Genomic DNA, 26,360 nt, shown 5'->3' with positions numbered 1-26,360 from the left:
GCGGGTGTAGTGATGTAGTATATGGGGATTGTGTGTGTATGTATGTATACATTGTGTGTATGTGTATATATATTATATACACACACCAGTATATATGCGTGTGTGTGTGTGTATATATATATATATATATATATTAGTAGAACCGAGTTAATTATATTAGTCTGGCCCTCTAAAACCATCCCAACTTCTCATGCGGCCCCATGGGAAAATTAATTGCACACCCCTGCCCTAGCCTATGCTGAACCATTTTTATGAACAAAGCAGAAAAATAGCATTTATATGTATAGATGAGCAGACCTGTGGAAGTTCAGGTTCTCCGGGTTCAGCTGAACTTCAGTTAAATTCATTTGGGGACCCAAGCTTGACCTGAATTTGACTGCAGACCTTGAACCACACATAAGTAAATGGGTAAATGGAAACCCAAACCTTTGTGTTGTATAATGGCTATAAAATGGTTGCAGGAAGGGCTAGGGAACTGCAAAAAAGGAAAACGAGGGCAATTCTTCTGCAAACAAATGTGGATAGGGAATACATTTTTAAACAAATTATGTGTTTTTCCCCTATTTTTGATAAACAGCACAGGAGACAGATTCGGACTGCAGCCCTCAGTTGTCAACTTTATGTTGGCTTGTTATCAAAAATAGAAAGGATCTCAAGCCATTTTTGTAATTAATTTAAATAAATAATTTTAACAAACAACATATTCTGCACACTACTTTTGCAAACCAGCCAAGTTAAAGAAGACAGCTTGGGGCTGCTGTTATCAGGTTGTGAAGGCACATAGTTATTTGACCCCTTCCAGCCTAAAACTAGCATCCCACAGCCACCCCAGAAGTGGTCTTACCGATTGTCTTGGTGCAGTGACAATTGGGTTAATAGGTTTGGGTTGATGTCAGCTGTAAATTTAAATAAATGTGAATAAATAAGAAAAAAAAATGCCATGGGGTGCCCACTATTTTTGATAACCAGCCAAGGTAAAGCAGACCACTGAAAGCTGCAGTCAGCAGTTGCCTGCACTGGTTATCAAAAATAGGCAGGACCTCATATCAATTTTTTTATTGTTCACAACAGCCTAAAGGCAATAAAACTTGTTGATTGGCTGCGCTGTAGCCTTTCAACAAACTTTATTGGTATACAAACAGCACCCGAACTCTGGACTTGAACACAGACTTTTTTTAAAAGCCCGTATTGAGGTTGAATCCCGGACACCCGATGTCTGATACAAACTCTGTATTTTACCATTTGGGTTCGCTCATCCCTAAGGCATAATTATATTCTGAAGAGAACCTGTTAGAGATGGCTTGTAGTAATCTCAATGACAGTGAAATAATGCTTCATTATAAATACTTTTATTCTTTTTAATCCACTTTGCAATTTGAACCAATTGCAGTAGGTAGCTGACACACGGCAAATTATTTTGGAATTCCATAAAATGTAATTTTCTCATATATGAGCGGGACATTAAAAAAACAGCAAAGCAACCATATTTCAAGTTCACAGCATTGTCCCTTTTATAATAAGAACAAAGGCTGTTATACAATTTAAAGTTTGATTCCTATGCGTAGGCTCTATAATGATGCAAACTATAGTCTACTGAAGAGTTTACTGCTGCTGAGAACTCAAGGCACCTGTGGAGAAGCATTTCTATTAGAAAAGTAATATTTTACTGTGAACTAAGTTACTAAATAATATGGTATATTAAAACATTGTTTTTGAATCCTGGTTTTTACTGCAATATTGCACAAATGTGTTTCAACTTATTTTCAACTTGTGAATAAACCCAAAAGAGCTAATTCACATGTACAATATTCCCATCAGAAATTGATCCATATACACAACAATCGCAAATAAGACTGCACACTGACCATATTAAAGTCACAAGAGCAAGTTTAAAATTGGACAAACGCGGGGTCATAGCTGGAGCCAGGAATGTATTCACAGCTTTCGATTTCTAGATGATGATTGCCAATTGAAGTGAATTGAAAAAAAACAATTGATCCAGCTCTGATCAGCAGAAATGCAGCATTCCTGTGTGGGCAGGAGCTTTGTCGGCTCGCACAGGAAATATGTCATGATAGCGACAGGAGCCCTTAATTTCACCCATCGCTACCATGGTAACCTTGGCTCCCCGTGACTGCGTCAAGGGGCCGCCAATGGCGGCGGGGAACAGCACGATTCCCACTGCGGCCATTTAAGTCAATTTAACAAGCCAAGGTAAAGCAGACAGCTGGGTGCTAGTATTATCAGGCTGGGAAGGCCCATGGTTATTTGGCTCCTCCCAATCTAAAAATAGCAACCTGCAGCCTCCCCAGAAGTGGTACATTCCTTAGATTCACCAATTCTAAGGCTTTGACTGCTCTTCCCCATTGTGTCACAAGGGTCTCCGGTTATTGAGAGATGTGTGACACTTTTGGAATCTAAAGGGTGCTTTACACGCTGCAACATCGCTAACGATATATCGTCGGGGTCACGTCATTAGTGACGCACATCCGGTCTCGTTAGCGACATCGCAGTGTGTGACACCTAGGAGCAACGATCAACGATCGCAAAAACGTCAAAAATCGTTGATCGTTGACACGTCGCTCCTTTTCATAATATCATTGGTTGTGCATGCCGCTGGTTGTTCGTCGTTCCTGCAGCATCACACATTGCTATGTGTGACACCGCAGTAACGACAAACATCTCCTTACCTGCGTCCACCAGCAATGAGGAAAGAAGGAGGTAGGCGGAATATTCCGCCCGCTCATCTCCGCCCCTCTGCTTCTATTGGACGGCTGCCGTGTGACGTCGCTGTGACGCCGCACGAACTGCCCCCTTAGAAAAGAGGCGGTTCACCGGCCAGTGCGACATTGCAGAGAAGGTAAGTCCGTGTGACGGGTGTTAGCAATGTTGTGCTCCACGGTCAGCGATTTGCCCGTGACACACTCAACGGGGGCGGGTACGCTCGCTAGCGATATCGATAGCAATATCGCAGCGTGTAAAGTGCCCTTTAGTCTCACACTGCCTTGTGAGACTCTGGATATTAAATTTATTTGCGTTCCTTCAGTTCAACAATGGTTAAGGACTCTTTTCTTGCTGGTAATTCCTTGTTAGTTCATCTCAGGTGTAGCCAGTTTATGACCACTCCCTTTCCATTTAAATAGTCACATTTTCCATTACCTGAAGACGATTATACAACGTGTGCAGAATTATTAGACAAGTTGTATTTTAGAGGATTTTGTTATTATTGATCAACAACTATGTTCTCAATCAACCCAGAAGACTCATAAATATCAAAGCTTAATATTTTTGGAAATTGGAGCGGGATGTTTTCTAGATTTGGCTGTCTTATGAGGATATCTGTTTGTGCAGGTAACTATTATTGTGCAGAATTATTAGGCAACTTGATAAAAACCAAATATATTCCCATCTCACTTGTTTATAGCCACCTTTCTTTATGACTATTATAACTATTATTCTGCAGAATTATTAGGCAACTTAATAAAAAACAAATATATTCCCATCTCACTTGTTTATTTTCACCAGGTGAACCAATATAACTGCACAAAATTTAGAAATAAACATTTCTGACATGCAAAAACAAAATCCAAAAAATTAGTGACCAATATAGCCACCTTTCTTTATGATGACACTCAACAGCCTACTATCCATAGATTCTGTCAGATGCTTGATCTGTTTATGATCAACATTGGGTGCAGCAGTCACCACAGCCTCCCAGGCACTGTTCCGAGAGGTGTACTGTTTTCCCTCAATGTAGATCTCATATTTTATGAGGGACCACAGGTTCACTATTAGGTTCAGATCAGGTGGGCCATGTCATTATTTTTTCATCTTTTAGACCTTTACTGGCCAGCCACACTGTGGAGTGGATGTATGCATATGATGGAGCATTGTCCTGCATGAAAATCATGTTTTTCTTGAACGATACCAACTTATACCTGTACCACTGCTTGAAGAAGTCGTCTTCCAGAAACTGGCAGTAGGTGTGGGAGTTGAGCTTCACTCCATCCTCAACCCAAAAAGGTCCCACAAGTTCATCTTTGATGATACCAGCCCATACCAGTACCCCACCTCCACCTTGCTGGCGTCTGAGTCGGAGTGGAACTATCTGCCCTTTACTGATCCAGCCTCTGGCCCATCCATCTGGCCCATCAAGAGTCACTCTCATTTCATCAGTCCATAAAACCTTTGAAAAATCAGTCTTAAGATATTTCTTGACCCAGTCTTGACGTTTTATCTTATGTTTCTTGTTCAAAGGTGGTCAGTTTTCAGCCTTCCTTACCTTGGCCATGTCCCCCCGAGTATGGCACACCTTGTGCTTTTGATACTCTACTAACCTTGCAGCTCTGAAATATGGCCAAACTGGTGGCAAATGGCATCTTGGCAGCTTCACGCTTGATTTTCCTCAATTCATGAGCAGTTATTTTGTGCTTTTTTTGCCCAACATGCTTCTTGCAACCCTGTTGGCTATTTGCCATGAAATGCTTGATTGTTTGGTGATCACAGTTTAAAAGTTTGGCAATTTCAATACTGCTGCAAGACATCTCACAATTTTGGACTTTTCAGAGCCTGTCAAATCTCTCTTCTGACTTATTTTGCCAAAGGACGTTGCCTAATAATTAAGCACACCTTATATAGGGTGTTGATGTAATTACACTACACCCCTCCTCATTACAGAGATGCACATCACTTGATTTACTTAATTGGTAGTTGTCTCTCAAGCCTATACAGCTTGGAGTAGGACAACATGTATAAAAAGTATCATGTGATCAAAATACTCATTTGCCTAATAATTCTGCACACAGTGTAGAATTGCATCCCAATCTAACTGACCACTTTTGAAGGAGGAAGTCTGTGGAAGCTCTTGGAGCCATGCTGCATGCAGCCCAGGTGTTTGGCTGCAGCAATAATGATACCAACCTCTAGTCTTTCGCAGCCCAGGTGTTTGGCTGCAATAATTGGTGTATATCCTTTTTGCAATTGTCCTCCTGTCTGTCTTCATTTCCTGTGTTTTATTACAGTAGTAGTGATATCTAGTGCACTTGCCAGCTTTGGCACTATACAAGTTTGCGAACATAACTGCTTGTGCACATCTTTCTCTATCCTTATATAATCTACATCTTCCTTTTCCTGGCGAAGGTAGCAAAGGTTCTCCTGTAAAGAAAAGGTGATATTGAACCCTTACTTCAGGTTAAACTGTGCCTCAATGTCCCCCCAGGAAAGAAGGTCATGGGATGTGGCCGTTTCAACTGAGTGTCCTCTTCCTAAGGATAAAGTTTTGAAGATATGGGGGGAACGCCCCTGTCGTTGGTCCTTTATGGAAATTTTCTACTACTTATAAACACATGGCTAGTAATAAACATTCAGCTCCAGTCCTGTGTGTGAATGACTACATACGTATGTGTCCACAAAAAAGATCAGGTGGAAATATTCATCTGGGACTTGGGGCTCTAGGTTTATAAATCCATATAGAGTAGTGGCTGCTGTTAACCCTATGGCTTTTCGGCTGGAGCTACCCCCAGTACTGAATATCCATAACATTTCCCACAGGTCTTCATTCAGGACATGTGTTGAATCTCAGGATTTACTTGATTATCTCCACCTGCGGTTTGTGTTTATCCTGAAGGTCAGATTACAATTGAAGTGAACAAGAGTAAATTGGTGGGTTACTTTTGTAGGATTTATCCAGACAAGTCCGGTCTTAAGGGTCCTCGTAGAAAGGGGGTACTGACATGAAGTTCTCCAGTAATTTGGAGGTGAGTGACAGGTTTGGGATCTAAGGTATACTTTGCACATTGCGACATCGCTAGCATCGGCTAGCGATGCCGAGCGCGATAGTACCCGCCCCCGTTGCACATGCGATATCTTGTGATACCTGCCGTAGCGAACATTATCGCTACGGCAGCTTCACACGCACATACCTGCCCTGTGACGTCGCTCTGGCCGGTGACCCGCCTCCTTCCTAAGGGAGCGAGTCATGCAGCGTCACAGTGACATCACACGGCAGCCGTCCAATAAAAGCAGAGGGGCGGAGATGAGCGGGATATAAACATCCCGCCCACCTCCTTCCTTCCGCATAGCCGGTGGTGGCAGGTAAGGAGATGTTCCTCGCTCCTGCGGCTTCACACACAGCAATGTGTGCTTCCCCAGGAACGAGGAACAACATCGTATCTCCTATTGGTGTGACATTATGAAAATGACCGACACTACACAGATCACCGATTTTCTACGCTTTTGCGATCGATTATCAGCGCATCTAGGCTTTACACGTTACAACGTCGTTGCCGACGCCGGATGTGCGTCACTTTCGATTTGACCCCGACGATATCGCAGTAGCGATGTCGCAGTGTGCAAAGTACCCCTTAGTCTCACCTTGCCTTGTGAGACTTTGGATACTAAATTTATTTGCTTTCTTTTAGTGCAGGAAGGATTAAGGACTCATTCCTTGCTGGTAGTTCCTTGTTAGTTCATCTCAGGCGCAACCAGTTTGTGACCACTCCTCTTCCCTTTAAATAGATGTTCCATCACATGAAATAAGTTATAGAATTGAATCCCATTCTAATGGACCACCGTTGAAAGAGGAATTTTTTGAAAGCTCTTGGAGACGTTCTGCTTGCCGCTCAGGTGTTTGCCTGCAGCAAGGAAGTTTCTGACCTCTAGACTCTTGCAGCCCACATTTTTTGACTGTAATAGTTGGTGCATATCCTTTTTGACATCGTCCCCTTGCTTTCCTTGTGTTTTCTTCCAGAAGTGGTGACATCTAGTGCACTCAGCGGCCTCTGCACTATACAGGGTGAGTGGAGGACAGTCAGGGGACTAGGCACATAATGGCAATGAGGGAAAGGACTGCAATAGGACATTAGGGTAGCTTAGGGTTCAGACACAAGGTTAGCGTCAGTAGGCGCCCCAACCCCCACTCCCTATTGTCAGGCCCTTCTTTTCCCTTTCCATCCCCATTGTAAGCTCTGTGTTGTGCCATGTGTTGACATTTCCTTGTCTGAGCGTGAAAAATTGACCTGGTGCAGTGGCACTTGGGGTAATACTTTTGGGGTTCATGTCAGCCATGAATAGACAGCTTACATCAACTCCAGGGCTTAATTATGGACAGGCATCTATCAAACAACCCCATTACTAATCCGGCAAGTGTACATTTAAAAAGCACACATGCAGGAAAAAAAAAAATGTTTGAATGATCACACAATAATCATTCATTTATTGCGTAAATAAATCCTTAAAGTTCCGACATAATCCAGTGTAATATTCTTCAAGGCCCATTGATTGCTATGGAGTTTCATCCTGAGAACATACTCAGAATTAGGCTCCATGATATGCCTTCGAGGAAAAAATTGGACAAGTGCACTGCCTCATTGGTCCAAGTGCGATTCGATGTGTTCCACTTGGACTGAGAATACGGTCATCTCCACTAGCCCAGATATTCATAGTGCTAAATCATTTTTAATATCCAATAAACATTATAAAAACAAAACAAAAAATATATTTCTTGTAGTGATGGGTGGACTTGCAGATACCCGGTATCTGCGGGTCCAACCAGGTTTTAAAAAATCCCGGTTCAGACCTGGAATTAATCCAAGACATCTTGGTAGACGCTGGTCCCCATATAAGTGGGATATACACTATTAAGGGAAGGGAAGGGATATGGGGATTAGAATAATCACTTTATACTCTTTTCGGCAGTACACTGCTTCCAAGCTCCTCACTCTACTTTCGGGGGCCCTCATTATCTTCATGCATATGCACTATTTCCTCACTCACTGGCAGTCTCCATGTCTCTGATTGGTTGCAGTCAGATAGCGCCCCCAACCTGTGTGACATCATTAAATACCAGGTTTGAATATAATACTTCAAACCAATAAAGCTACAGAAATAAATCAGTATGTTTAAAAATATCAAATTTTATTCAACAAAAATTAATAAGATAAATGTATAAAACTCATATCAGGTAATACCACATTATAACAACCAGGGGCGTAGACAAGTATAGAAAACGACGGTTAGAATGACAGTGATCCGTAATATCCAGCATTATACAAGATATAAATACATGAAAATTGAAAGTGCTTGGTGCTTATAGCAATAAATAATAAAATTATATATATACAATATGCAGATTGCAAAGTGTTTAGTGCTGATAACTCTCAAAGTAATCATATATATATATATATATATATATATATATATATATATATACACTTATACAGTGAACAGTGCTTATAAGTATTGGCAGCGTATGTTGTCAAACCACTGCAGCATATTATAAGCTGGTGCTGAAAAAAGTGCTGAGTGCCGTGTTTGGATCACTGAAAGTCAACCATCCAGTTTTAAATAGCAAGGTATGCCGGTGTTCATGCTCTGCCCTGTTTTAAGTAAATAACCCAGCCATTAATGATCAAGGAACATGGGAGATACAAAGAAAGGCATATACCTGCTGAAAATTGCTGCAGTCCACGTCCCGTCATCCGAACATGTTTCGCCACTGCTTCTTCGAGGGGCATGTCAGGGTGAGGGGCTGTGATGCTTTGATAGTGTTTTAACTAATGCATGAATTGCCGACACCGGTGTATGCTGGCGCATAGTACAAGTCACGCAGCTGTTCATGAAGGTGATCTCCACCCAGTGGAGGTGGAACACACGTTGCGTTTCATTAGTCATAAGACAATGGAAACCCCGTAGCATCACAAAATACCACTGGTTGGAGATCGTAGATCCGCGATCACGGACATGCGCACTACTCAGAGAAGGCATTACAAACACGCGTTAAGTAAAATGTATGTGGATTTCTCATATAGACAAATAGCCCCATAAATATTTTGTATATGATGCATATGAATGGAAAAATAAACATATATGTATAATGGCCAATAGTATTGCAGATGCTAAGGGAGTTATATATAAAAGCCTGTGTAATTACATGCGTGTCAAGCATGAATAGAGTGGTGAGTTATAGGTGACACACTTAATAAAAATAAAGTCATCATGCAGCTATGTCAATGGAAACATTTAAAAAAAAGTTCTAGGTCTTGGAAGAAGCAGGGGAAAACACAAAAGAGCAAAAACAAAACATCGATGCGACATAACATGCTTAAAATAATTGCAGACAAACAAAAAAAAAAAAACTGGGCATATGGTCTTGCGCTGATCTGCAGATGTAAACAGATAAAAAAGATGAATAAAAAACTTTTCAATTTAATAAAAAACGGATTTTTGCATTTCGGAGGCGATCTGCCCCCTTCCTCAGGTGCATACGCCATGAACATTACTGCCCCATCTTAGGCCTCTTTCACAAGTCAGTGATTCTGGTACGTTTGTGCTTTTTTTTAAACGTACCAGAATCACTGACATACGCAGACCCATTATAATGAATGGGTGTGCTCACACGTCAGTGATTTTTCACTGCACGTGTCTCCGTGCGGCGTACCCGCGTGTGCGTGATTGCCGCACGGAGACATGTCCATTTTTTTCTGGCATCACTGATGTCCCACGGACCACGCAGTGGTGTGGTCCGTGAAACATGTGCCAGAAAAAAACGTGCTTTTAAAATAAAAATAATTTTTACTCACCCGGCATCCAGCGATGTCCTCTGCAGCCCGTTCTCCCTGCTGCTTCTGAGCCGGCTCATTATTGTCGCACATATTCATGATGCGCGACACAGCCGACCCGGAAGCAGCTGCTGCGGGGGTCAGCGCCGGCTGGATGCTGCACCGCGGGAGCGATCAGCACCATTGAGAGCGGGAGCGGGCGCAGGTGAGTTGATTACTAAGTGCAATCACGGGCCACGGAGAACGAAGCCCGGATTGCACTTAGACAACCCACGTGTGCCGTGATTCACGGCACACGCAGGGACATGTGCGTGTTTTACACGCCAGTGAAAAACATCAGTGTTTTTCACTGACGTGTGAAACGGGCCTTATATAGACAGGAAACACCATACACATGTTTGCAATCAAAACATGTCAATTAAAAATCCTAAAATAAAACAAGAATATGCAAGATTTATAAAACCATGAATAAAAGAGAAAAAAACACATATACAATTGTATATTTAAATATAAAATATACACGCACACACATATATATGTATATATATATATATATATATATATATATAGTCATATGAAAAAGTTTGGGCACCCTTATTAATGTTAACCTTTTTTCTTTATAACAATTTGGGTTTTTGCAACAGCTATTTCACTTTCATATATCTAATAACTGATGGACTGAGCAATATTTCTGGATTGAAATGAGGTTTATTGTACTAAGAGAAAATGTGCAATCCGCATTTAAACCAAATTTGACCGGTGAAAAGTATGGGCACCTCAACATAAAAGTGACATTAATATTTTGTAGATGCTCTTTTTGCAAAAATAACAGCCTCTAGTCGCTTCCTGTAGCTTTTAATGAGTTCATGGATCCTAGATGAAGGTATATTTGACCATTCCTGTTTACAAAACAATTCCAATTCAGTTAAGTTTGATGGTCGCCGAGCATGGACAGCACGCTTCAAATCATCCCACAGATTTTCAATGATATTCAGGTCTGGGGACTGGAATGGCCATTCCAGAACATTGTAATTGTTCCTCTGCATGAATGCCTGAGTAGATTTGGAGCGGTGTTTTGGATCATTGTCTTGCTGAAATATCCATCCCCTGCGTAACTTCAACTTCATCACTGATTCTTGCACATTATTGTCAAGAATCTGCTGATACTGAGTTGAATCCATGCGACCCTCGTGACCCTCAACTTTAACAAGATTCCCGGTGCCGGCATTGGCCACACAGCCCCAAAGCATGATGGAACCGCCACCAAATTTTACTGTGGGTATTGAGTGCTTTTCTTGGAATGCCGTGTTTTTATGCCTCCATGCAGAACGCCTTTTTATATGACCAAACAACTCAATCTTTGTTTCATCAGTCCACAGGACCTTCTTCCAAAATGTAACTGGCTTGTCCAAATGTGCTTTTGCAAAGCTCAGGCGACTCTGTTTGTGGCATGCTTGTAGAAAGGGCTTCTTTCGCATCACTCTCCCATACAGCTTCTCCTTGTGCAACATGCGCTGTATTGTTGACGATGCACATTGACACCATCTGCAGCAAGATGAAGCTGCAGGTCTTTGGAGGTGGTCTGTGGATTGCCCTTGACTGTTCTCACCATTCTTCTTCTCTGCCTTTCTGATATTTTTCTTGGCCTGCCATTTCTGGGCTTAACAAGAACTGTACCTGTGTTCTTCCATTTCCTTACTATGTTCCTCACAGTGGAAACTGACAGCTTAAATCTCTGAGACATAGTAACATAGTTTGTAAGGCGGAAGGAAGACATCTATTTCAGCCTATTTTTAGTGCAGCTGTTCTGCAGTGTTGAACCAGGGGAAGGTAAAACCCACAAAGTAGGAGCCAATTCTCTTCATAGGGAAAAATATTCTTTCCCAACTCCTAATCTGGGTCAACTATCTACCTGTAATATTATGTTATTCATAACCTTCTATACTGTTGCTTTCAAGAAAAGCATCCATTCCTCTCTTAAATTCATTCAGTGAGTTGGCCATCACCACTTCCCCAACTTTTTGTATCCTTCCCCTGAACAAGAAGAACTATGTTGAATAATCTTTGTTTTCAGATCATTTGAGAGTTGTTTTGAGGAGCCCATGATGCCACTCTTCATAGGAGATTCAAATAGGAGAACAACTTGCAAGTGGCCACCTTAAATACCTTTTCTCATGATTGGATACACCTGCCTATGAAGTTCAAACCTCAATGAGGTTACAAAACCAATTTAGTGCTTTAGTAAGTCAGTAAAAAGTAGTTAGGAGTGTTCAAATCAAGAAATTGATAAGGGTGCCCATACTTTTGCACCAGTCAAATTTTGTTTAAATGCGGATTGCACATTTTCTGTTAGTACAATAAACCTTATTTCAATCCAGAAATATTATTCAGTCCATCAGTTATTAGATATATGAAACTGAAATAGCTGTTGCAAAAACCCAAATTGTTATAAAGAAAAAAGGTTAACATTAATAGGGGTGCCCAAACTTTTTCATATGACTTAATATATATATATGTATATATATATATATATATATATATATATATATATATATATATATATATACATACTCTGTATTTTAAAATGAAAAGCCCCATTCAAAACTACAACTTACCTAATAAAAATGAGGTCATCATGCAGCTATGTCAATGGAAACATTTAGAAAAAAAAGTTATAGGTCTTGGAAGAAGCAGGGGATAAAACAAAAGAGCAAAAACAAAAAATCGACAGGACATGAAATGCCTAAAATAATGACATATACTGGCGTATAACTCGCACGAGTGCAATACGAGAGAAAATCTCACATTGCACTCAGCCCCATATAAGACAATACAACACCTCACATCTGCGAGTTTTTCCTCAACCCTAATTGTACTGAGGAAAAATCACAGCATGCTGCGATTGTCAGCGAGAGACATGTCACCTTCACCCATTGAAGCCTATGGGTGCGAGGGAAACAGCGGATTGCACTCCGATAATATAGGTGTGATATACTCGTAAGCACAGGCTGAGAATGGAAGAGATGGAGAGATTAATCCCACCCTCTCTTCCGCAGCTGTGATCCGACTGCAAGATCGGGTTACAGTCGCATGACACTAAAGGCCCCGTCACACACAGAGATAAATCTTTGGCAGATCTGTGGTTGCAGTGAAATCATGGACATATTGTTCCATTTGTACACAGTCACAAATCTGGCACTGATTGTCCACAATTTCACTGCAACCACAGATCTGCCGCAGATTTATCTCTGTGTGTGACAGGACCTTAAGGCTCATGATCGCAGCAGAGGGAGAGCCGAGGGTCTTTAGCATATTCCAGCCGATACTCTCCTATTGGATGCCATACACTAGTGTGACTCTACCCTCACAGGTGAGCTAAAACAGAACAAAAGAGTTGAATGTATTTATTGTGGATAATAAAAGCAATAGGGCATATATATGAAATACATTTTTCAGCATGAAAATCATTCAATTGTAAAAGTGAGCATTTGATTAAAGCATAGTGCTAAAGTTAAATATGAATTTTTCAGTGCATTTCGGGATTTTTCTTCCTTTTTTTTTTTAAAAAAAAAGTCAAAACCTGAATTCACCCTTACCTGGGTCTTCTGTATTACTATAGGCTGCTTTTACTCATAGTTTTTGGGGTTTTTTTTTCTGGACTAATAGACAGTTGTGAGAAGAACTTAATTTTTAGCATTTTTAATTTGTTTGTTTTGTTTAATTACATTTATAAATTACAACTTGTGATTCAAAGATCATATAATTACAAGATTCCTCTTAGAATCCCATTTGCAAAATAAAAAAAATAACAGAAGCAAGACACTTTCATACATGTGGAGGCCTATGGTAGAAAAACACCACAAAATGCCTGAAAACTAAAGCCTGCTGTCATCTTAAAAATGAGTAACAAAGCACCAAACTGCAAATCAACTGAAAACCAATGAAAAAATAGTGGGTATATATTATGTTGAATATATCTAGATTGATTAGTAGTCAATATCTGATAACATAATTTTTTGCAGAATAAAATAAGACACAAAACTCCTCTAAAAATGTGTTTGTTTATGGTTTAAAAAAAAGATTTTCTGAAGGAACCACAAAAGAGAAAAAAACAATTTGCATACAATGAATATGTAGTACCCCTGAGCCACTCAGGGCACTACTAGGTACTGCATCCTCACCAGGATGCAGGGCCTACCCCCAGTGACCTAGAATACCAGTGCCATTAACACCTAGACACACCAGAATCTCAGTTTCCACTCCACACCAGGGGTAATTGGCTAGTGAGACACAAGGGGATGGCCACCTAGAGGGCGGAGCTAGTCTAGGGGACAAGACAACCTGGTGGGAGGGGACAACAGACAGTCTGAGTAGTGAGGGAAAGAGGAAAGACGTGCTTAGAGCTGGGTCATGTAACGGTGACCCGGGGCACAGGAGAGTGGTCACCAGGGCAGGTACACCTGAGTACCGCTGGGACCAGAGCACCGACGGGGCACAGGGCCCTAGGTCACGTGATAGTTTCATACGGCCTAGCAAATGCCTGCACAGTGAAGGGACCTTCACGGACCTCACTGACCCACAGATCCGTGGGCATCAGTAGTAAAGCAAGGATCAGGGTTTGGGACACAGAGCAGCCCTACAGGGTCCACACTGCCCACCGTACGGACAAGGAGACTGCCACAAAATGGGACAGTTGGGCCCCAAATTGCTCCATGCTATGGGGACCCAACCACACTGAGGGTGTCGGGGACAGAGCAACCGAGTCATCAACTGGCACTGGAAATACAGGAACCTGAACCAGCTGTCCGAGGGTCAAGAGTGAGTAGAGACTGTTAACTACACCCACAGCGTGTCCTGGCTTATTACTTCATCATACATCTCCCAGGCTCAGCCCTACCTGCAGAGGGCCAACTACCACAGCTGCCATTACCACTAGCCCTAGAGAAAATCAACTCAGTAGCGGCGGTTCCACAATTTTAACCGCAACCCGCAGGTGGCATCACACAAATGACTTTAATCTCCCCATTAAAAAAGCACCCAGGGCACGGGACCGGGAAACGACCACCAAAGTGACATACCCCAGTGATACACTGCCCATGACCATGCACCCCATACCCTGGGCGACACAAATACATAAAAAGTTCACTTATAATCATATACAGTATTTAGAAAGTTGGTATTCATTTTATTAAATGATTATTCAAAGAAAATATCAGCAATAGCATGCAAGTAAAAGATGTAGACTGTGCATTGGAAATGAAAATGGATGATCAGACAGTTTAATACACTACTAACAAATGAGAATTTAGCCAGGCAAATAAATCATTCAGAATCCATCCTTACAGCCTTTTTATTATTATTATTTATTATTATAGCGCCATTTATTCCATGGCGCTTTACAAGTGAAAGAGGGTATACGTACAACAATCATTAACAGTACAAGACAGACTGGTATAGGAGGAGAGAGGACCCTGCCCGCGAGGGCTCACAGTCTACAGGGAATGGGTGATGGTACAATAGGTGAGGACAGAGCTGGTTGCGCAGTGGTCTACTGGGCTGAGGGCTATTGTAGGTTGTAGCCTTACTGATGAATACAGAAAACTATATTTTTTCCTTTGCACATCATTCCTCTGTGTAGCCCTTCCAATAAAGTTTAGGGCTAACTGGTATCTTTACAGAAGTATGCTTTGAAGAACAAATGCAGAAGTAAATGAGACAATGTGGCTTTCTTTTGGCCTAACGAGCCTATGTCTCTACTACACATTCTTAATTTACTGGGGACAAACTGTCACAAAGCCCACAAATGTAATTTCATTAGAATTTAAACTGGTTTCCATTATTTTACCAGAATCAAGAATCTCACTGTTCATTTTACTCTTTTAGTGAATACACACCAGTTTTTGAAAAGCAAGGTCAATTTAATTAAGCCATGAGGTCACAGTCACAAGATTATTTGGAAACTTTGTCTGACGGATTTTTTTTTCTTTTCCAGTAAAGTAATATCAGTAGCTGACCTTCATGAAGAATCAATGTAATAGCAGTTCTTGTTTCTGCAATAAATTATTACCTGTTGAACTCGACAGTTAAATTAAAAATATAGCATGAGAACTCTTCATTAGTTGCAATCAATATTGAGTGGGAATTTAACATTTCCACTGGAAATAATTGATATCTGATTTATATGGACTTTTCTAGCTTTATTACACAAAGATTGAGTCTCGTAAAGAGATGTTATTTCAAAACCAAAAACACAAAAACGGTAAGGAAGTAGATGAATTATACAAGGTGTTCCTACCACATTAATTTTCCATTGTAAGGATGATTAGCTACACACCTAGTCTATGTATAATCCATTCTAATCTCACAGAGGTTAGTGTTACACATCTCACCTGATATGTGGCCTTCTAAACTACTAGAAACCATTAGGCTGCTAGACTGGGATGTTGCCCTTGTATAACTCTTTGGCCAGACTCACACTTGCGAGTACCTCACGTATAACTCGCGCGAGTCTCTCATGGAATCACCCAGCACGGACTTACACTCTCCGGACAGGAGCGTCACGGCTGCATAGACATACGTGCAACCGACCCGCTCCTGTCAAGTGAGTGTGAGTCCGTGCCGGGTGATTCCATGAGAGACTCGCGCGAGTTATACGTGAGGTACTCGCAAGTGTGACTCTGGCCTTTGAGGTATGCTAGGAGTGTACTGAACTCCTTATAAGCTCTTTATCACAAGAACAGCTTTTTTAATGTCCAAATGACTTCAACCTATCTGGCTATCGAAATTGGAAGGTAATCATTGGTAACTAACAGCCAATTTACATTGACTAAAAATATAAACCCCACTTTTGTTTTTGCTCCCATTTTTCATGAACTGAACTCCAAAAGCTGACTTTTTCTTTTTACACAAAAGGCCTTTTTCTCTCAAATATTGGTCACAGATTTGTCTAAATCTATGCTAGGCCTGTTTCACACATCAGTGAAAGACACAGACGTTTTTCACTGACGTGTAAAAAACGCATATGTCACTCCATGTGCTCCATTCATTGTCCATGTGCAATCCGTGCTCAGTGATCCGTGACTGCACATGGAGATAAACTCACCTGTCCCCGCTCCTGGTGTTTATGGTGCTGAACTCTCCCGGATGCTGCCTCCGGCCGCCGCTGTGTCACCTCTGCAGCTACTTCTGGGTTGGCTGTGCATAAATGAATATGCATGACAGTAATTAGCCAGGCAGGAAGCAGCAGCCAGCAAAGGCCGGAGACAGCGTCACTTGAGAAGGTGAGTATAAAAATCATTTTATTTACATTGTACGTGTTTTTCTGGTACATGTTTCACGGTTCATACCATAGTGTGGTCCGTGTGACATCAGTGATGCCAGAAAAAATGGATATATCTCCTTGCGGAGCACACGTACACGCGTGCACGCCGCATAGAGACACGGTCAGTGAAAAATCACTGATTTGTGTGCAGAACCATTGATTTTAATGGGTCTGCGTATGTCCATGATTTTGGTATGTATAAAAACTAGCACATAAGTACCAGAATCACTGACGTGTGAAAGAGACTTAAGTAAGCAAGTCTCCTTTGCCGACATAATTCATCCACCTCACAGGTGTGGCATATCAAGATACTGATTAGATGGCATGATTATTGCACAGGTGTGCCTTAGGCTGGCCACAATAAAAGGCCACTCTAAATTGTGAAGTTTTACAATAGGGGGGTGTCCAGAAAACCAGTTAGTATCGTGTGTCCCCACCATTTGCCTCATGCAGCATAATGCATCTCCTTAACATAGAATTGATCAGGTTATTGATTGTAGCTGTGGAATGTTGATCCACACCTCCTCAAAAACTGTGCAGATTTGCTGGACAGTAGCAGGAACTTGAACACACTGTAATAAGTGCTTATATTTCTATGTGTAATGCCCCTGGACTAGTCAGGTTGTCACAGGGTACTGCACGATCTTTATCTTCCAGTGCAGGACTCAACCCCTCTTGGTTCTGGGTTCCCAACTTGCAGCACTGCCTCCATGAGCATCCAAAAATCCCAATCCCACCTCGCACCACACTCTGTCAGGCACACCAGTGGGCTGCTAAGCTGGAATAGGGCCGCCCACCTAGGGGTCAGGCAGGGAGGTGGGAGTTGACAAGTCAGTTGAGTGGTAGCCCTCGAGCAGTGGGGAGCTAGTAGAGAGCATGTGGATCCCGGGGAGGAGTAGATTGGGTTGCAGATGGTGGTCTTGATCCGGAGGAGTCGGAGACCCGGTCGCAGGATATTGGGATTGGGTGCCTGGACTAGTCTTGGAGGACAGTCAGCAGCCTGAGTACAATAGCCAGTCTGGGACCAAAAGCCCGTCGGGGTACTGGACCCTAGGTCGGGTAGAGGCTTCAAGCAAACCGGCAATTAACCTGCGGAGGATAGGGCCTTTTATCCAACCAAAGTAACACACTGAAATCCCAAGCGTGAGCCCCTGAGACCATAGCTCCTTCACACGAAAAAGTGGGGAGCGGGGCCCGGACAACTCCAAGCTTACGGGCCACTTGGACACTACTAAAACTTGTGCACTGAGGCAGGCTCCGGACCATCAAGCAGTGCTGCAGGGGACGGAACCCAGACAAGCTCCCACATGAGGGCAGCGGCACCCAGAGACTTGGTTTATTATGTTGTCAGCGTCTGCTTTCCTTCTGAGTGAGTACATGATTACCCCCTGCTCCCAGCGAGCCTGCGCTCCCCTGCAATCCATTCCACCATCCAGAGTCCCAGGGCCTAGCCTACCCGTGGAGGGTAACATCATCTGGTTGCCCACGTTCCATCACCCCATGTACTCCCAACGGCAGCGGCGGTACTCCCTATTACTGCACACCACGGGTGGCGTCACGAACTATCTAATCCCCTGTAAATAACCTCCCATCACATTTTAGAGTGACCCTGAGCCCCCGGGTCTGAAGACCCTCGAGCCACGAGTAGCGACACCCGGATCCAAGCGGTTCGACTGCTGCTGGGGCGGTATATAGGAAGTGTACTAACACACTGCAGTAACAGGCTTTTTAGTTAACAAATAAATTTAATAAAAAAAACAGCTCACAACTATTTTTGGGGTGAACAGATGCCTGTCTTGCTGAAGTTGTGACTTTCACCTGCAGAGTGGTACAGAAATTATTCATGTTTAGGGAGCATCAACAGCATTACTCTTTTCTAACCACAAGCCATCCAAAAATTATCTCTTTATTTAGGAAGCAGATCCAGGCAACAGTGGTACTACAGTATAGATGACATGATGGACAGAGAGTGGGCCATCGGCACTGGCAATAGCAGAATGGTGTAAACGGCAGACACAAATAGGCAAGTTTATGGTATGGCTGATGTAATCATTGGCATCAGCTGTAAGAAAATGAAAGTCAGCACTTATCCAAGCCTGGTTAATTTTGACAAATGTACTCTTGGATGTGACAAAGCCACAAGCTGTGTTGGAGGCAAGCCATTTTTTGCAATAGGATCAATCTGTTGAAACAGAAGTTCATAGATTTGAAGCTCAACAAAATTGCTGAAGAAAAAACAGTGCAGGTATGATTAAACATGGCTATTCAAGTGGTGCAGCTCTGTTTTCTGGTGAGCAGGTATGACTGGAGATGGGAGAACCCAAACTGTAAAGTTTGGGGTTCATACCAAACAATGGGTGTCGGGGACTTGGATTAGAACACAGAGTCTGTGTCCAAGTTTGTAGTTTGGATACTGTAAGTATGCTAACAGTTTGTTGAAAGGCTCCAGTTCATCCAATCAACAAGCTTTACTGCATGTGGAAGTTGCCTGTGCGCTGCTGTGAGCAATAAAGATAAAAAAAATGGCATGGGCTCTTGTGCATTTTTGATAACCAGTGCATGTAGAACAGACAGCTGCAGGCTGCAAGCCTCAGCTGTCTGCTTTACCTTGGCTGGTTATCAAAAATAGAGGTGCTCCCACACCATTTTTTTTTAAATGACGTATTTAAATAATTTTTAAAAACCTGCATGAGGTCCCATCTATTTTTGATATGCACCAAGGTAAAGCAGACTGCTGGGGGGTAGTGTTATTAGGGTGGGAAAGGCCATGGTTATTGGGCCCTCCCCAGCCTACAAATACCAGCCCGCAGCAACCCCAGAAGTGCCACATCCATTAGAAAGATCCACTCTTTCTGAGAACATTTTCAGAACACAGCTCCATAGCAATTGATGGGTGTCATGGGACATGACTCCATTGGATTACATCGGAACCTCCAGGATTTCTTATTAATTAATACATTTGAAAATGAGGGCTTGTTGGGTAGTGTTTATTCACCAATTAGTTGTCGTTAGAACGGCGAGGATTTTTTAGTTCAGTAGTTGGAGAACCAGCGCGTGTGGGAGAGTGTTTATTTCAATTAAAAAAATCTGTGTGTCTGTGTTTTTTTTAAAGGGCACCTGTAACATATAATATGCGTTCTGACCTATCATCAGACGCATGTGTGCCCTAATTACACCTCCCTACCCATCCCTGTGTTGTAAAATTGTGTAATATGAAAGTATTAAACTTTTAATTACTTATATTATTCCTATGAAAATAGCAAAGCTCGTCGCCCCATGGGCGTCGCATGGCCCTGTGGGCGTTTGTATACTTTCCATGGTATCATGCCCCTGTACATAGGAAATATGTAAATAATAAAATGTTTTTTATTACTTTCATATTACACAATTTTACAACACAGGGATGGGTAGGAAGGTGTAATTAGGGCACACATGCGTCTGCTGATAGGTCAGAATGCATATTGTATGTGACAGGTTCCCTTTAACTCTATATGTGGCACCCCTGATGCTCCAGTCGCCACGGAGATACTGCACTTCAGCCAGACGTGTGGTGTACCATTCCCGGGTAAGGAAGAGACCACATACACAGAGATACACTCTTAATTTAGCGACACTCCATTAGGCCGTGGTTAAGGCAAGTTGCACCTTAGGGAAGCACAGTCCCGAAGCCAGTCTGGTGGTGGAGTTTAGTCAGTGGGAGCAGACTGTAGAACGTTAGTCAGTCAGGAAGTAGACGTGGAGGAGAAAGGTCCTGGGCTCTGGAGCTGGACCAGCTCATCCCAGAATCAGGGAAGAAGGAGTCTCAGAACCATGGGAAGTGAGCCATCCACCCGTGAGCTCCTCCCATCCACAGCTGGTATACCGGTGTGGAGGGACTTGGCCGCAAAGGGGACCAGCTCCTCAACTAGTGGAGAACTACAAGGCTCAGCTAGAAAACCAGAGGCTGAGGTTACTTCAAATACCGAAGCCACATCCACACACATCCAGTGGAAAGGGGACCACATAGGACCAAGGGACAAGGCAAGAAAGCCACCCATAAAATGGATCCGTGGACTCTGGCTCAGGGCTCTGTGTGTGAGGTGCGGGGCAAGCGGGAGAGGCCAGCGCAGGAAGACGACCAGGGAAGGAACACAGAAGGGTGCCTCCGAACTATCCGGGGATCGGCTGAAGCCCATCACAGCAGGGCCAGCACTCCGAGGGCAGCCTCTGACTAGTCGTGGTAACCTGGAACTATTAACTGTGAGTAAAGACCTTGTGACTGCATTCCAGTGTTGCCCATTTATTGCCTGTGCCTCTGGCCATGCATCCCGCTATTGCATCTCAACACCATAGACTCTATCTCCCATCAACAGCCCTGGGGTCCAGCTCTACCTGTGGAAAGTTATACCAACTCAGCTGCATCACCACTGACCCCAAGGGAACTGAGTAGCAGAGACGGCACCTATCTTGCCGCGTACCATAGGTGGCATCACAAACTCATCTCCCCTTGTAAATATTATTTCCCCATTTAATTAATGACACCGCCGGGTCACGGAGCCGGGCCCTGTCACCGTGACATCCTCCAAGCAGAACAGAACCGGCCCAGTTCCGAGTGCCCCCAGGCCCCGGTGGGGCATGTTATATACTTGCTGAGTTAGCAAAGAAGTGGGGAGGGCACCACCTACAGGGGGTATTAAAACCCTATAATAGTCAATGGGTTCACCTCAGCACACTTAAATGAAGTTTATGACAAGAGAAAAAGAAGTGGGCACACAGGAGGGATACACCAAGTTATGTGAAAAAGTACTTTATTACAAATAGGACACAGGGTCACACACTTGTAAAACCATTTAAAAAGGCATAAAGCCACATATCAAAAAGTGTCCAATCCTCCGTTAAGGTTGGACTATCCTCTGCTACCCAAGAGGAAAATGCTATGGAGATACAACAATATATAGTTCATACAGGTATGGGAAAATATAGGGGATATATCAACATTCCAATATATAATACATTATACAGAGTCATACTCAAAAGCAAGTAAGAGTTGTACATGCAAATAAAGCACAGAAGTTAAATATGCAGTTTCAATTGATTATTATACCACTATAATCTTTGCAAGGAGAGAGTATCCCCCAGCAGGAATGAAATTCCCCAAGGTATAGAGGTAACCTGCAGATATAGTGCAAAGCATATGCCCTAATTACCAGCCATAGCTAGACCCAACAGCAGGGCAGCAGAGGATACAGATGCCCACGCGTATCGTCACCAACTAGGATGACTTCATCAGGGGTGGGTTCCCTGTGCCCAAAAACGGCAGGTTTAAATACCTGTAGGTCCTGGATATCAGCCATATTGGCGTTTCAAACAGCGCGCTCGAGAAGCATCCGGCGTCCCGGAAATATCAACTGCGCATGCGCTAGATCATTTAAAGGAGAAGTAGTATGTAACGGAGTACCGCGCATGCGCGGGACTCCGAAAACATGGCGGCCGCCATAAGGAGAGACACATTTTCTTCTGTAGGTAGAAACTTGGAGGTATTAAGTGTACAAGCTAATATAGCAAAAACCTTGCAATAGAAAGATGGCAAGGATCCCAAGGAGCAGGGATAAGAGGAACATGTTACCTATTACATATTGACACATAGAGCCATATAGTTTCCATATAATTATGATGCACTTGGTAATTTATCATCTATCATCTGCCATCATCTAATCACCATGTCTATCTTCCCACAGGTATGTCAATTCATGCACTCTACTTTCCCATGAACTGATCTCCACTTCCCTTTGCTCTGCTGTGTGTTCTAATACCTGGTATGTCAATTCATGCACTCTACTTTTGCACTATATCTGACCTGTTCTTTCTTTGCTTCAATAATACTTCACTTTTTACTGCCCCCTCTGATCCCTAAAGCCAGTAATGAACTATTCATCTCTCCCTCCATCCTCCCCACCCATCTTACCTTCCCCTCAGATATTTTCCTCTACATTTCACCCAGTGTCTCCAGACACACACGTCCATCTCATGGCCTCTCCTGCTCCCACTTACTAACACTCTCACTGCTTCTCCTCACTGCTGGGGATATTGCTCCAAATCCTGGTCCTCCTCACCACATCCCTATTGTCACTTCAAACCCTCTTCAACAACCTAACACAAATTTCCGCAACCTCGCAAACCTCATACCCATTCACCCAGCCTCCGCTCCCCCAGTCCCACTAACAGGAGCTCTATGGAACGCTCGCTATGTCTGCAACAAACTATCCTACATTCATGATCTTTTCATCACTAATAAACTCTCCTTCCTTGCCATCACAGAAACCTGGCTCACCCCCTCTGACACTGCCTCTCCTGCTGCACTTTCTTATGGCGGTCTCCAACTCTCTCACACACCCCGCCCCAGTAACAAGCATGGTGGAAGAGTTGGTTTGCTCCTGTCCGACCAATGCCCCTTTACACCAATTCCACTGCCACCCTCTGTTACTCTTCCCTCTTTTGAGATGCACTCTGTACGCATCTACGCCCCCTCCAACCTTCAGCTGGCTGTCATTTACTGCCCTCCAGGGCCAGCCACTGCCTTTTTTGACCATTTCACCACCTGGCTACTACACTTCCTTTCCACCGACATCCCCACCATCATCATGGATGATTTCAACATCCCCATTGACACTTCCCACTCATCTGTCTCCAAACTTCTAACACTCGCTTCCTCCTTCGGCCTCACCCAATGGTTTTCTGCAGCTACTCACAAAGATGGCCACACGTTGGACCTCACCTTCACTCGCCTCTGTTCCCTATCTATCCTCTCTAACTCGCCTCTCCCCCTGTCTGACCACAACCTACTCACATTCTCTTCCCTCTCTTCTCCAAGTATGCAACCCCCCGCCACAAACTTCCACACCCTCGCAGAAATATCAAACACATTGATTTACACGCCCTTTCTCAGTCCCTTCTCCCCCTCACAGACATTACATTTCTACATGATGCAGATGCCGCTGCAACTTTATACAACACTACAATCACTGCAGCTCTCGAATCAGCTGCCCCCCTCAAACACACCAAAACCCGCACAATCAACAGGCAACCCTGGCACACAAGGCAGACTAAAGAACTAAGACGGGCTTCCAGAATTGCTGAGCGCAGATGGAAGAGGTCTCATTCCACTGAGCACTTCATTGCATATAAAGAGTCCCTCACCACTTTCAAGTCCACACTCACTGCTGCAAAACAAACCTACTTCTCATCCCTCATATCTTCTCTCTCTCACAACCATAAACAGCTATTCAACACTTTCAATTCTCTCCTCCGTCCTCCGGCACCACCTCCCTCTCCTCTCCTCTCAGCTGAAGACTTTGCCTCTTTCTTCAAGCAGAAGATTGACAACATCAGAGCAAGCTTTGGCCCACAATCAGCACAGCCCCTCATCATAGCTACTCAGCCCTCTTCCTCCAAATCCAGCTTCTCCCCAATGACAGAAGATCATCTTTCCACTATACTCTCAAGATCACATCTAACCACCAGTGCACTGGACCTGCTCCCATCACACCTCATCCCCAACATCACCGCAGTCCTCATCCCAGCCCTAACCCATCTCTTCAACCTATCACTAACAACTGGTGTATTCCCTTCATGCTTTAAACATGCCTCTATTACACCCATCCTCAAAAAGCCCTCCCTTGACCCATCCTCTGTGTCAAACTATCGCCCCATATCCCTTCTCCCCTTCGCCTCAAAACTACTGGAACAGCATGTCCATCTTGAATTGTCCTCATACCTCTCCTCCTGCTCCCTCTTTGACCGGCTTCAATCTGGCTTCCGACCTCATCACTCTACTGAAACTGCCCTAACCAAAGTCACCAATGATCTACTAACCGCCAAAGCCAAGCGACACTACTCTATCCTCCTCCTGGACCTGTCCTCTGCCTTCGACACAGTAGACCATTCCCTCCTACTACAGATTCTTTCATCTCTGGGCATCACAGACTTGGCCCTATCTTGGATCTCCTCATACCTAACCGACCGAACTTTCAGCGTCTCCCATTCTCACACCACTTCCTCATATCGCCCCCTATCTGTCGGTGTCCCCCAAGGCTCAGTTCTTGGACCCCTGCTGTTCGCCATCTACACCTTCGGCCTGGGACAGCTCTTAGAGTCACACGGCTTCCAGTATCATCTCTATGCCGATGACACACAGATCTACCTCTCTGGACCTGACATTACCTCTCTACTAACCAAAATTCCAAAATGTCTGTCTGCTATTTCATCCTTCTTCTCTGCACGATTCCTAAAGCTTAACATGGACAAAACAGAGTTTATTGTCTTTCCCCCTCCTCACTCATCTCCTCCAACAAGCCTATCCATCAAACTTGATGGTTGCTTACTCTCCCCAGTCTCACAAGCTCGTTGCCTTGGCGTGACCCTCGACTCTGCTCTATCCTTCAAGCCACACATCCAAGCCCTCTTCAACTCATGCCGATTACAACTCAAAAATATCTCCCGGATCCGTGCTTTCCTTAACCAAGAATCTGCAAAAACATTAGTGCATGCCCTCATCATCTCCCGCCTCGACTACTGCAACCTCCTGCTCTCTGGCCTCCCTTCCAACACTCTTGCACCCCTCCAATCTATCCTAAACTCTGCGGCCCGCTTAATCCACCTCTCCCCTCGCTACTCCCCAGCCTCGCCACTCTGCCAATCCCTTCACTGGCTTCCCATCGCCCAACGACTCCAGTTCAAAACATTAACCATGACATACAAAGCCATGCACAACCTGTCTCCTCCCTACATCTGTGACCTAGTCTCCTGGTACCTACCTGCACGCAACCTCAGATCCTCACAAGATCTCCTTCTCTGCTCCTCTCTTATCTCCTCTTCCCACAATCGCGTACAAGATTTCTCCCGTGCATCCCCCATACTCTGGAATGCTCTACCTCAGCACATCAGACTCTCCACTACCGTGGAAAGCTTTAAGAGGAACCTCAAGACCCACCTCTTCCAACAAGCCTACAACCTACAATAGCCCTCAGTCCAGTAGACCACTGCGCAACCAGCTCTGTCCTCACCTATTGTACCATCACCCATTCCCTGTAGACTGTGAGCCCTCGCGGGCAGGGTCCTCTCTCCTCCTATACCAGTCTGTCTTGTAGTGTTAATGATTGTTGTACGTATACCCTCTCTCACTTGTAAAGCGCCATGGAATAAATGGCGCTATAATAATAAATAATAATAATATAAGAACACATATACATATGCAACATGCGCGGTACTCCGTTACATACTACTTCTCCTTTAAATGATCTAGCGCATGCGCAGTTGATATTTCCGGGACGCCGGATGCTTCTGCAAAGATTATAGTGGTATAATAATCAATTGAAACTGCATATTTAACTTCTGTGCTTTATTTGCATGTACAACTCTTACTTGCTTTTGAGTATGACTCTGTATAATGTATTATATAAGAATGTTGACATATCCCCTATATTTTCCCATACCTGTATGAACTA

The sequence above is a fragment of the Anomaloglossus baeobatrachus genome, chromosome 4, assembly GCF_048569485.1.
Source record: "Anomaloglossus baeobatrachus isolate aAnoBae1 chromosome 4, aAnoBae1.hap1, whole genome shotgun sequence".
NCBI lineage: Eukaryota > Metazoa > Chordata > Amphibia > Anura > Aromobatidae > Anomaloglossus > Anomaloglossus baeobatrachus.
The sequence above is the reverse complement of the archived record's forward strand: the minus strand, read 5'-3'. Positions refer to the sequence as shown.